Source organism: Felis catus, chromosome C2 (genome assembly GCF_018350175.1).
Source record: "Felis catus isolate Fca126 chromosome C2, F.catus_Fca126_mat1.0, whole genome shotgun sequence".
In the NCBI taxonomy this organism is placed as follows: Eukaryota; Metazoa; Chordata; class Mammalia; order Carnivora; family Felidae; genus Felis; species Felis catus.
In genome coordinates this window covers 99,853,970-99,866,238 of record NC_058376.1, presented here as the reverse complement: position 1 = coordinate 99,866,238, position 12,269 = coordinate 99,853,970, and the positions used below count along the sequence as shown (strand labels likewise).

The window sequence follows — 12,269 nt, the reverse complement described above, 5'->3', positions numbered from 1 at the left end:
ACCTCACAATGTCCTCACTTTGAGCAGGCAGTATTATAAGCAACCTGCTCTTCCAACAGAAGGTATTGCTTCATGTGGACATGAGTAGATGAATTGCCTCCTTTGTTGGGGTCTCTTAGTCAATTTGGTCACTTTCTCCTTATGAAATCTATGCAATTATGTATCTTTTAATATAATTCCAAATAACTAAAAGAATTATTTATATCAACAGTTCAAAGATGATTGAATCAATATTAAGAAATCAATAACCACAATTTACTATAATATTAGAGAAAAGGTTTTATTCATTGATACTGAAAATTAATTTGATCAAAGGCTATGTTCATACTAGATAAGATTGCTAAAGGATGTACTTTCTTAATATGTTATACAGATAAAGGGAATTCTTCCTTATATGTGTATATTTTGCATGTGTATATGAGTGATATATATGTTATATGTAAACATTTGTAAGTGCATACATATGTGTATCTTTTATGAGATAAAAGAGAATTTGTATTAAAGTTGAGACTAAGGAAATTGTCTACCATCACTCGTATTTAATATTTTTGTTAATGTAATAGTTACTGGAATTTACATGATAAAGAAATGAAGTATAAAAATTGGAATGGAGGAGACAAAGTTGAAATCATTTATAATTATGCAGCAGAATATCTACAAAAGTCAAAAGAACCACATAAAAAATTCTCACAAGCGGTAAGAGATTTCAGTGAGGTGGTTGTGGGTAAGTCAATATGCCAAAATAATACATCTATTATAATTATATATATTAATGTTATTATATATATTATTTTTGAGAGAGAGAGAGAGCATGAGTCGGGGAGGGGCAGAGAGAGAGGGAGACACAGAAGCCAAAGCAGGCTCCAGGCTCCTAGCTGTCAGCACAGAGCCCGGCGCGGGGCTTGAGCTCACGAACTGTGAGATCATGCCCTGAGCTGAAGTTGGACACTCAACCTACTGAGCCACCCAGGCGCCCCTATAATTATATATATTTCATCCATAAAAAGTTTATTAGAAAGGATAATGAAGAAATGTTTTATTTACAGTAGTCACACAATCATACCTGTGAATAATCTAAACAAGAAATGTAGCAGCTTTTTGTGAAGAGATATTCATAATGTTACTAAAGGATCCAAAATGAAACTTGAATTATTAGAAAGGAATGCCTTCTTGTTGGATAGAGAGACTTAATATTAGAAGAATCTCAGGGCACCTGGGTGGCTCAGTCAGTTAAACATTTGACTCTTGATTTTGGCTCAGGTCATGATCTCACAGTTCATGGGATCCAGCCCCAAGTTGGGTTCTGTGCTGACAGCACATAGCCTGCTTGGGATTCTCTCTTCTCTTTCTGTCTCAAAATAAATAAATAAACATTTAAAAAATATATATCTTTTAAAAAAGAAGGAGAAGAATTTCAACAAATCCTAAATCGATATGCAAGGATGATTCCTGTAGTATACCAACAGGAAATGTTTTATTAGTGCTAGAAAAACTGATTCTAAAATTCATGTGGATAAACAAATGTTAAAAACTAGCTAAGAAATTTTTGGAAAGTAAGAGTAACCAGGTGAACTTTAATACCTAACAATACTCAAGTATATTATGAAACATTATAAATCTTAATATAGTAGTGATTCATAAATAGAATACTAACAAGAAAGAGTCCAGATATAAATACAAATATGTATGGGGATTTAGTACATCATAAAAATGGCATTTTTTTTATCAGTGGAGAAAATGTAGATTAATAATGGTGCTGGGGCAATTGGTCAGGCACATTAAAAAATAAATTTGTACAGCAACCTCATTTCTTATCATCAATTTTGTTGAAGCAAATTTTCAGTTGAAGCAAACAATTAAATTAGGAATATGGAAGACAGGGAGAAGGAAGAGAGGAAGAGAAAGAAAAACACTATAAAATTATTAGAAGAAAATTTGGTTTTCTTTTTTTTTTATATTTTAACAACAATTTTGAGATGGAAAAGATCTCTGTAAATATTATATAAAAAAAACACAAGAACTGAGACCACCTGCCTCATTATAATTAACTGTTAGCATTGAGAACTAAGACCACGTGTGTCAACATGAATTTACCTGTTCCATGAAAGTCTCACTCAAGAAGATAAGACTAAAAACCGATAAATAACTTCACTGTTTGCTGTTGGAAATTCTTGCAAATCAGTTCATCTGGGCAAGCAGTTTACTCACCTAGATGAACACCTTATTTAGTCAGGCAATAGTTTGCTCACCAAGACCTGCTTCACCATTCTCTTGCTTTGCTGTATACCACTTTAAACTTGGCCCAGTTCCGACCACTTCACCTCCTTGAAAAGCATGCCTTAAGTCATTTGAGCATAGACCCAAAACACCTTCTGAATATCATTTCCTGACCTCCTCCTTTTGAGATACCACTAAGGATTCTCAAGGTAGTGTTTTCCTTTTCTATAGTAAGCTTATTAAATTCAGCTTTGTTTGATCAGGGAGGTTTTTCTGCTAATCCATTGTAGATAGTAGAAGATCCAAAGCCATTTATTTTTTTTTAATTTTTTTAAATGTTTTTATTTGATTTTTGAGAGAGACAGACAGAGTGTGAGCAGGGGAAGGGCAGAGAGAGAGGGAGACACAGAATTCAAAGCAGGTTCCAGGCTCCGAGCTATCAGCACAGAGCCCGACACAGGGCTCGAACTCATGAATGGTGAGATCATGACCTGAGCCAACGTCAGACGCTTAACCAACCAAGCCACCCAGGCACCCCTATTCAATTTTAAATGTACATTGGCTTTGACTAAGGAATTCTACTTCCAGGACTCTATCTTCCAGATGTATTCCCATAAGTGCAAAAAAAAAAAAAAAAATATATATATATATATATATATATATATATATATATATATAGGTTATTTCTGGAAATAACAAAGGATTAAACCTTTAAAATATCCATTATATGGTATAATAAAAAGTGACATATTTGAAAGCAGCTATTGTAAATATTCACTAATAAAGACTTGTACTAATGCCCAAGTTATGTTAAATTAAAAAAAATATTGCACAGGAGTATGATTTTTATGCTATGACTTTAACAAGAAAGCATATAAATATGGTATTCAAAAGATCTCTGTAAAAGCTGTTGCTACTAAAATTAATTAAATGGTTTAGAGGCAGCAGTACCTTCCACTGCAAACTCTTTTGAACTCTTTGTCTGGAAATATGCATTTATTATTAACCCTGCCTTCATCCCAATGAAATTGAGAAAGGGAGCTTGTGTCACTACAAATTGTAAGGCACTGGAACTTTGAGTAGTATCACCTCAGAACCTTAATGGAATATGATACACTTAAAGGGGGATAAGAGATCCTTTTTCTTCTTCTGCATGGTGGACAGTGGGCACAGGCACACTGAGTGTGTAGAGAAGGGAGGCTCCTCCCACCTAGGGCATTCACAGGAGGGTGTCAGTACCCAGATGGAGACTAATGGACTAATATGGCTGGATGCACTGGTAGCTTTAGGTAGGGAGCAAAAAACTTATCAGTGGATAACACAAAAGAGATCTCAGCAGGAAAATCGTAGGAAGGTGAATTCACCTTGATGCTATCAAGACTGTTTACAAGCATGTGTGGAATCCCTCTATAACCTTACCTCTGGGTAACTCCGGCAATTGGGGAAGACTTGGCAGGAAACTGGAAGTTTCGCAAAAGCAAGTTGAAGTATGGTATTAATGCTTATGCTACTTGAGCATTAGTGTGTGGTCAGGGCATAGAGGATCATGGTAAGACACATAGAATAACAAATTACAATTACTTTATAGTAGCTTTTAGCAATAAAAAATGTATGTCAGAATTACCCAGGAGCTCATGTTTGGGGCCAAGTCCTCAGATATTAAGGTATTTTAATACAATTAATAAAACATGGCTCCTACAGGCAAAAGAAACACAAGATAAATTAAGCATATTATTTGCTCAGGACTGAGTTCCACACAAGTATTTCTGAATAGCTCCCCTTCACTGAGGAAGAATGGCTACTAGTGGGAGCGATAGGAAAAAAACAGATGGCATTTAAATATTTCATCAGTTCCCCACTCCTTCCTATTTACTCAACTTTATTTTACTTTTATCTTCGCTATTCCACCAACCCCAATGCTCCTTGCTTCAGTCAGACTATTCTTCTGAGTCCTTGTTCAAAGTCATTATGCCCTAGGAGCGTGGCTGCCCAGAGCTGCTGGAGCCCTTCTCCCAAGGAAGTGCCGTTTGCTGAAGGCCCAGAATAAGCAGCTGGAAGAGTGTCTTCAAAGCTGCCCAGCACCAAAGGAACAGCACGTTCCTCCACTGCCTTCGTGGTCCCTTTGCACCTCAAGTCTGAATAATGTTAGGGCTTAAAACAAACAGTACCTTAGGAGGATTATTAGTTTGGAAAATCAAACAATAACCAACTTGAAATTAATTAATTCCCCATCAGTTAAACACTGCATTAAGTTTGAAGTATAACGCAAAGAATTGGATGGAGTAACAGTTTCAGCCTATAGTTAGTTTTGTTTTTCTAAATTACTTTAGCATTTATTGCCTTTACCCCTCTTGAAACGAAAGACAAACAAGTGCTTTTGATTTTTTGTTATTTTGTATCTGCTCAATATGTGTTTGTGACTTATTTCAAATGCCAGTTTTCTGTGGAAACCTGAAAACCTTTTGAAATAACAAGATTAAAATTTTCTATTAAATTTCTAAAATGCCTGAATTTCTATTAATAACAAGATTAAATTTTTTTCTACTAAAATGCTTTTATGCAGGAAGTAGAAGGAGAATAATACAGTAAAACTTTGGTTTGTGAGCATAATTCATTCTGGAAACATGCTTATAATCCAAAGCACTCATATATCAAAGCAAATTTCAAGAACCATTGGCTCAGTTGTGATCATGTGACATTTGGCATCACGTATTACTCATATCGTAAGACATCACTCATTTATCAAGTTAAACTTAATTAGAAATGTTTGCTCATCTTGTGGAACACTCACATAACAAATTACTCTCAATCCAAGGTTTTACTGTATCTCTTACTGATAAATTCTGATCTAATCAATGATTTATGAAGTGGTCTTCATTCATTGTAGACACTACATTAACTGTGGATCTATGTCCTGATTTGAAGCACAAATCCCTTGAAATGGGCTGAATTGTGTCCCTGAGAATTCATCACCTGGAACCTCAGAGCTTGACCTTTTTTGGAAATGAGAAGGCTTTGTGAAGACCTACTGGCAGGAAGTCCATGTGAACATGGAGGCACAGATTGGAGGGAGATGTATATAAGACAGGGAATACAAGCAACCACGACATTCAAGGACAGAGGTATGAGATAGTTTCTGTCTCACAGTCTTCAGAAAAAACCAACCCTGTCAACACCTCAAATTCAGACTTCTAGCATCCAGAATTGTAAGAGAATAAACTTCTGTTGTAAGTGACCTGATTGTGGTACTTTGTTACAGCAGCCCTGAGAAACTAATACAGAGTTTGATACTATGGAGCTAGGTGTTGCTGTAACAAAATACCTAAAACTGTGGAAGTGGCTTTAGATTTGGGTAATGGGTAATGGAGCTTCGTAGAAAAAGCCCACGTTGTCTTGAGGGCAATGTTACAAGTATGGATGTTAAAAGTGATTCTGGTGAAGGCACAGATGAAAGTGGACAGAACGGTAAAGAAAATTTCTATTATCTTAGAGAATACATGAACAGAATGCTGGTAGAAATATGAATGTTGCAGGTGCTTTAGTGAGTTTTCAGAAACAAATGAGAAGCATGTCAGTGGACAATGAAGGGAAGGTGATTCTTGATTCTTATTATCAAGTGGCAGAAAGCTTCGTTGAATTGTATCCTAGTGTTGGGTGGAAAGTAGAACTGGTGAACAATGACCTTGGATACTTAGCTGAGATTTCTAAGCAAAATATGGAAAGTGTGGCTTCATGTCTTCTCACTGTATACTGTACAATGCAAGAGGATAGAGGTAAATTGAGAACCTATGGAGCAAAAAGGAACCAGAACCTGATTTGGAAAATCCTCAGCCTCTTAATATTGTAAAAAATGTAAAGTATTCACTGCAGAGAACTCTAAGACTGTGGCTGAACAACTCTCTGGTGAAGAAATTAGGTACGTGACTCATGGAGCCAATGGAATATCTCAGGAGAAGCCAGGAATAGAGACAGGATTATCCACAAAGAACCTGTGTAAAATTATCCTATCGGTGTGGATCCTCCTGGTGTACATGGAAGACTGACAACATTTTTGAGATTTTATTTTTACCAATAGAAACACTAACAATGAACTCAGAGGGACAAAAATAGGATGAAATTAAGGAAGAATGACTCTGAGCAGAGGCCATGACTAGTGGGAGACCTTCACTGCCACAGAGAGCAAAGCATCCAGCCACAGATCATTATTCTCAGGCCTTAAAACCTAATGGAACTTGCCCTGTTAAGTTGTGACCTTGTTTTGGACCCATAAGAACTTTATTCCTTCCATCTTCTCCCTTTCAGAATGAGAATGTCTGTTATATGCTTGTCCCACCATTGGATTTTGGAAGCAGACAACTTTTCTTCAGTTTTACATGCCCACAACTAGAAAGGAATTTTGCCCTAGAATAGATCATACCCAGAGTTTCAACCATACTTATACAGATTATTTAAATGGGATTTGGAACTTTTTGAGCTGATGTAGTGTTTATATAAGAATGGGCTAATAATTTCAGGGATGCTAGGGTGGGATCAATGTCTTACGTTGTGGAATAGATATGAATTTGTGGTCTGTGGTGGTGGGGGGGGAGACAGAGGGCACACTGTATATGGTCGAGTAATTTCCACCTCCAAAATTCATGTCTACATGAAACCTAAGAATGTGGCCACATTTGGAAATACGATTTTTGCAGATATAATTGGTTAACAAAATGAGGCCATATAGGATTAGCGCAGGCCCTAAATCCAGTGAGTGGAGTACTCGCAAGAAGATGTTGTGAAGACAGAGGCAGAATTTGGAGCAGTACATCTAGAAACCAAGGAACACCAACGATTGCCAGTAACCACCAGAAGCTGGAAGAGAAGCATGAGGCAGTTTCTCCATCAGTACTTTTAGAAGGAACCAACCTTACCAAGAGTTGAATTCACACTTCTAGCATCCAGAGCTGTGAGAGAATAAATTTCTGTTGTCTTAAGCCATCTAGTCCGTGGTACTTTGTAATGACATCCCCAGGAAGCTATTGTTCCCTCTCAAAGAAAATATGCCATATATGCACTTTTTATATTCAACTTAATTTTATTGTAATGCTAAAATTTTTGCCGCTGCTGACTACTATTATTGAAAGCAACTAACATTTACTGAACATTTCTGAATTTCCATTAATCCTCACAACTACTGAAACAGGCATTATTATCCCTAGTTTACAGATTTGGATATTCTAATCTGTATTAGGGGGAGGGACCTTACAGTATTAAGCAGAAAAGTCAGTATTTAAATTCATATCTGTTTAAGTCCACTGTTTATAGTCTACTTATTAATTTATAAAGAGAAAAACATGAATTATTCTAACATATAACAAGATTTTAACTCACACTGAGCAAAGAAAAGAGCACTCATCCTTTATCAGTGTCCAATCTATATGTATTTAATTTTCTTCTCCGACCCTGCAAGATGTTGCCCAATGTGTTATCAATCAGGATGAGCTTACAAATTCATTTAGAAGGGCAAGCACATTCAAGTGTGCCATATAGTCAATTCTTTTTTCAATGAGAGTTCTCTCTGACAACCACAAAGCTTTTATATTTAAGCAAGCCTAATGACAAGACCATTACTTCAAGTATTGACCAGAACTTGCAAACAGAAGAGCAATGGGGAAGTTCTCCTAAAGCTGTTATTCCAAAATGGGAGCAGGTGAATAAGTGCATTTCTCTCTTTTAAGTAGAATTTGCCTTTTGCTCTATATTAGTTCATATTTGTGAACTCTAATGAGGCTGATTTATAGCAAAGTTATTCTTACCTTTTAAAAGGTGCATCTGTTCTAGTGATGGTACCAACAATAATGCTGTGACATTCATTAAAAGTAAAATAAGAGTGTTTGGGTTGAGAAGAAAGATTGGCTCACCTCCAGTTTAAGCTGCCTCCAGCACTGGAATTCAGACCTGCTGGATATGTCAGGGGAACAGAGGACTGGAGAGACTTCTGAGGGAGAATTTATTTTAAGGAGTGATGAGGACACCCAAAATAGGGCTCCTCTATTAACAAAACTTTAGCTCTAAAATGGGAGATGTATTAGTTTGCTGACACTGCCATAACCAAGTAACAGACTCGGTGGCTTACCCGACAGTAATTTATTTTCTCAAAGTTTTGGTGGCTGAAAATGTGAGATCAGTATGCTGGCAAGGTTACTTTCTTCTAAGGCCTCTCTCCTTGACTTGTAAATGGCCATCTTCTCCCTTTGTCTTCACATGTTGTTCTGACTGTGTGCAACTGTGTCCAGATTTCCTCTTCCTATAAGGACATCCATCATTTTAGAATAGTGACCTCGTTTTACCTTGAGCCTCTTTAAAGGCTTAAGCCTCTTAAACACTCACATCCGAAGTACTTGGGGTTAGAACTTCAACATATAAATTTTGGAGAGATCCAAGCATAATAGGAGAGATGATTCTAAGTACACTATTGTACTTGTCAAAAAATTAGTCCCTGACCCAGATGCCCATGGATTTATGTGTAATTCCTTTGGAGGTTTGAGAGATGCAGACTATGAGGCACTACAATAACTCTGTGGTAAAACAGAATAGTAAGAGTGAATGAAGCATTTTTCACTTCTGCATTGACCGTAGTGCCTGTGGAGAATGCACTGGGTTCAGAATGTTAGAGATACTGAAGGAATAAAAAATTTTGCCTGACTGTAGCAAGACTTTGCTTTCAACTTTTGCTCCTCTACCTATTGCTAAACCCAGTGATTTGACGGATAGCTGTTAAACTGGATTCAGTCCTGTGGTCCCTACACGTTTTATGATTAACACAACTTCAATTTATTCATACTTTTCAAGAATTTGGACAGTGTAGGGCACCCTGGGTGGTTCAGTCGGTTCAGTGGCCTACTCTTGATTTCAGCTCACGTCGTGATCTCATGGTCCTGAGATTGAGCCCCTCTTCTGGTTCTGCACTGGGCATAGAGGCTGCTTAAGATTCTCTATTTCTTTCCCTCTTTTCTTCCCCCCCCCCCCCACACATGTGCCCTCTCTCTCTCTCTCTCTCTCTCAAAATAAATAAACTTTAAAGAAAAGAAAAAAGAAAAAGGTTCTGTCTCTCTCCTCTGCCCCTCCCCCACTCACACTCTCTCCCTTTCTCTCTCTCTCTATCTCTGCCTGCCACCCCCCCCCCAGATAATTTGGACAGTGGAAATTATCTTTAAAAAATGGATTTTGCCTAGCTATCCTCAAATATTCTTATAAAGTACTTAAACATCTTGCTATCCACAAAAGTCATGGCTGTTTCCATGTTTCTATATTTCAGTAAAATGCTTGAGCTAATGACTCTTTTTTTTTCTTCTTCCACAAAGAACCACATTGGCTCTCTGAGGTATCCATTTCAGCAGGGATAAGTTTCTGGCAGAGGAAGAAGCAACAATAATGCCCAGCAGAAGTGCCAGCAGCAGCAGTAGACATTGGTAAAAGGGATGCCAATGTCTGATGGAGACGGTTCAGCCATGGGGAACAGAGTGTAAGTCAAAGCATCTTCCTACAGTTTTCAAACAGAGTGGTCTTGACAGCAGACATCCCTGGGAGAAGCTGAATATGGAGATGAAAAAGAGGGCAGAATCCGTGTGGCTGGTTACAGGCTTTATCTATGAGTATATAAAGCAGCCTTTGGGAATATAGGATGTTTTAGGGTACTTTAACAGGGACTGACGTTTCACTGATAACAAAATGAGGGGACAGGTGTATAAATGGGCTATTATGATGTGACTTAGGACAACAACTTTGTATGATTACTCTGGATGATGCTTTCTAGAGTTGTGTTCTAGGGGGATTATTCTGCAGAATTCTACATTGTACCATAGTCTACATTCATACTGTATTCTACAGATATGGTTCTGCCTGGAACAGCGCAACTGCTCATGTACATGAAATATAAACCAATTTTGAGTCCTAATTTGGGTTGCCTTTAATAAATACCTTAGATGTACTCATTAATTTTTCTGGTTTACAATGCATTTTCACATATATAATTACATTTTTATCTTTTTAGCCTCACAAACTCTACTAGGTAAGCATTATATAATTCATATCCATTGGGAAATTAGAGTTATTTTGCTATTTGTACCATAATATATTGCAATAGCACAATTTCTAGCATATAGAAAGTGCTCAATAAATATTTGATAACCAGGCATAATATAAATTCATGCATAATATAAACCTATGAAAAATATATGTTCAAATAGAGATTTAATTATGATAAAATAGATGTTTTACATCTTAATGGATATGATAACTGTATTCATGGTCATCCACACAAGTAAGAAGACTAGAGAATATCTGTGTTTTTTAATTTCATGAAGATAAAAAAGATCCCCAAGATTTCCAAATTGCACCATACTCAATTGCAAATAAATGATATTGTATTTTATTTTCTTCTAGTAGGACTGACACAGGGGACCAAATTAGAAAATAGCTTTCCCATTTTTATTCTTTTTTTTAATGTTTATTTATTTTGAGAGAGAGAGAGAGAGAGAGAGAGAGCATGTGCGTGTGGGTGGGGGAGGAGCAGAGAGAGGGAGAGAGAGAATCCCAAGTAGGCTTTGCACTCTTAGTGCAAAGCCAGATTCCAGGGCTTGACCTTACAAATCATGAGGTCATGACCTGAGCCAAAATCAAGTGTTGGATGCTTAACTGTCTGAAGCCATGCAGGTGCCCCTAGCTTTCTCATTTTAAGATGAAAATCCATTCATTCATTCAACAAATATGTATTGAACATTTGCTATGTGTCAAGTGTTGTTCTTGATGCTGATGAATTGTCATTGGAAAAAAGATCCCTGTACTTAGAGACTTTAGATTTTGTATTTAATTACTTCCTCTTAGGGTTTGCATTATAGTGATTTCACTTTGGAAATCATCATGTAGTTACTTATATAATTTTATAGTTAGAGATAATATATGATTCATACTTGTCTTCTTGCACATGACAGAATTCCAACTCAAAGTGACTCTAAAGAAAAAAAAAATTATTGGGTACATGGCTGAATACATGAACTCATGTTGAATCAAGAGGTCTCTGGCTTCCCCAGTATTTACTATATTTTCGCTTGCATTGGCCTTGTTTGCTAGAAGCCTATCTACACAGGGGCTTCTAGACCTACAGGCTTACATTCTATCAGATAAGTAATTCAAGGGAACAGAACATCTCTATTCTAACGAAAGTCCCAGAAATTACTATTGCCAGTCATAGTTGGTTTCTATGTCTGTTCATGAATAAATCATTCCCATTGAGGCAATGGCTTCATCTCTTATGCCAATGGAGGGACTTGTCTCATCTGAACAACTTAAACTCTTAATAGATTGAAAACAAAATGGTGTTTTTTTTGTTTTTTTTTTTACATTTATTTATTTATTTATTTATTTATTTATTTATTTATTTTTTATTTTTTAAAATTTATATCCAAATTAACATATAGTGCAACAATGATTTCAGGAGTAGATTCCTTAGTGCCCCTTGCCCATTTAGCCCATCCCCCTTCCCACAACCCCTCCAGTAACCCTCAGTTTGTTTTCCATATTTATCAGTCTCTTCTGTTTTGTTCCCCTCCCTGTTTTTATATTATTTTTGTTTCCCTTCCATTATGTTCATCTGTTTTGTCTCTTAAAGTCCTCATATGAATGAACTCATATGATTTTTGTCTTTCTCTGACTAATTTCACTTAGCGAAATACCCTCCAGTTCCATCCACATAGTTGCAAATGTCAAGATTTCATTATTTTTGATTGATGAGTAATACTCCATTGTATATATATACCACATCTTCTTTATCCATTCATCCATAAATGGACATCTGGGCTCTTTCCATACTTTGGCTATTGTTGATAGTGCTGCTATTAACATGGGGTGCATGTGTCCCTTCGAAACACCACACCTGTATCCCGTGGATAAATGCCTAGTAGTGCAATTGCTGGGCCATAGGGTAGTTCTACTTTTAGTGTTTTGAGGAACCTCCATACTGTTTTCCAGAGTGGCTGCACCAGCTTGCATTCCCACCAACAAGGCAAAAAAGA

At 36.7% G+C, this 12,269-nt stretch overlaps 1 long non-coding RNA gene across 1 annotated transcript in view; it reads left to right on the top strand.

Moving 5' to 3' along the window:
• LOC109491403 overlaps positions 1-10,153 on the top strand; it is a 31,737-nt gene extending 21,584 nt beyond the window's left edge. The window contains exons 2-3 of the long non-coding RNA XR_002745370.2: positions 5,143-5,339; positions 9,561-10,153. This is a non-coding gene — a long non-coding RNA (uncharacterized LOC109491403). The remainder of the gene's footprint in view (positions 1-5,142; positions 5,340-9,560) is intronic.
• The last annotated feature ends 2,116 nt before the right edge of the window (positions 10,154-12,269 follow it).